This window comes from Brassica oleracea, unplaced genomic scaffold, assembly GCF_000695525.1.
Source record: "Brassica oleracea var. oleracea cultivar TO1000 unplaced genomic scaffold, BOL UnpScaffold00847, whole genome shotgun sequence".
NCBI classification, from domain to species: Eukaryota; Viridiplantae; Streptophyta; class Magnoliopsida; order Brassicales; family Brassicaceae; genus Brassica; species Brassica oleracea.
In genome coordinates this window covers 15,212-16,777 of record NW_013617477.1, presented here as the reverse complement: position 1 = coordinate 16,777, position 1,566 = coordinate 15,212, and the positions used below count along the sequence as shown (strand labels likewise).

General features: G+C 38.8%; 1 pseudogene; it reads right to left on the bottom strand.

The window, feature by feature from the left end:
• LOC106320192 overlaps window positions 1-815 on the bottom strand; it is a 7,238-nt pseudogene extending 6,423 nt beyond the window's left edge.
• Window positions 816-1,566: the final 751 nt, after the last annotated feature.

The window sequence follows — 1,566 nt, the reverse complement described above, 5'->3', positions numbered from 1 at the left end:
CCTAATGAGTTTCCCTTGTGTACATGTTACACAACGTGAGATACTATGGGATAACTCTGTGTGCCCTTTTAATATCAATCTTTTTCATCAAGTTTAGACCAGGATGGCTAATCCGGTCATGCCATATAGTGTATAATTTTCGTGGGGCATACCAATCTGGTTACCATGGCTTTTGCCTTTATCATATTGATCTTTGCATAGTCTAGATCAGTAGAGAATGCAGGTATAGTTTCGATCGCTCTTTGGTTTCTTTGCCCATTGTTTCTATATGGAAACCATTCTTATATCATATATCTTATAAACTCAATGGGCTTCTATGGGTGGATATAGAGCATTAGGTCTTTCAAGCATGCATGCTCTTTTTAGGCACCAATGTACTTAGCCTCTTTAGGTGCCAATGTACTAAGTCTAGCCGTAGCCCTTTAGGCAATTCTATACTGGTCGCATGCCCTTATCAGACTGACTATACCCGCAACATTGCCTTATATATTGGCGTTTTCTTAGTCATATCTAAAATCATTCATTCATCTTATAATATAAGTTCTTAATTCAAGAAAATCACAAACATAAAGCAAAGCAAACACAGAAGTCGAAATCAACATTATTCTTTTTAGACAATCAGATGTTTTAGCCTAATGATTCCCCATTACATATCTTATGGAACACTGACTTGGTCGAGTGTGGTGGCTTAGAAATGTCACAGCCTCCTCTCCCTTAACCATGGCCAAAACTGGGTCCACAACCACGATTATAGAGATTCCTATGTCCATGGTCGTATAAGGTGGTTTGGCTATGCCCACGTCCTTTCCATCCATCACGGTTACAGCCGTATGGTTTATCATGATGGACGTGGTTGCTTTCTTTAGATTTTATTTTCTGCAGCCTCATTGGCTTAGGGCTGGCGAGTAATCATTATTGCCCTGTATCTATTACTTTCACTTGCATTATTGTCCTCGATGATACATTCATCGAGGCCCTTTGATTTCAGGACAATCTCGGTGTATAATGCCCATTGTAAATAATTATCTCAAAAGAGATTTAGGGCAGCATAATCTAGATTGCTGATTTTCAACATTTGTAATCATATATCACTCAATCTTTATAAGAAAATAAATCGTGTGACCAAGTAAACAATCGAGTTAATGCATTCCTAATAAACAAGCCACACGACTATAGGGGTGATGTGCAATGAGGCCACACGGCCTAGGTGATGTGTGATGCGTCCAAGCAAGCAATCAAGTAATGATCAATGCATCAGTAAGTAAGCCACACGGCTATGAGGGTTTAATGCAATACAATCAAGGCCACACTGTCATACAGTCATGATGCAAGCAAAGAGGCCACACGGCTAGATAGATATATGATGCATACGATCTTAGCTTTATGATTCTATATGTGATCAAGGTGATATGATGTATGCAAGCCACACAACTATGATAGTAAGGTGCAATAAAGGCCACGCGGCCAAGCTATGATGCAAACAATCTATGTTGATCCAATTAGAGTTTTATCATCTTAGCAATACAAAATATGGCTAGGGTTTCAGATTTTATGAGAATCAAAATA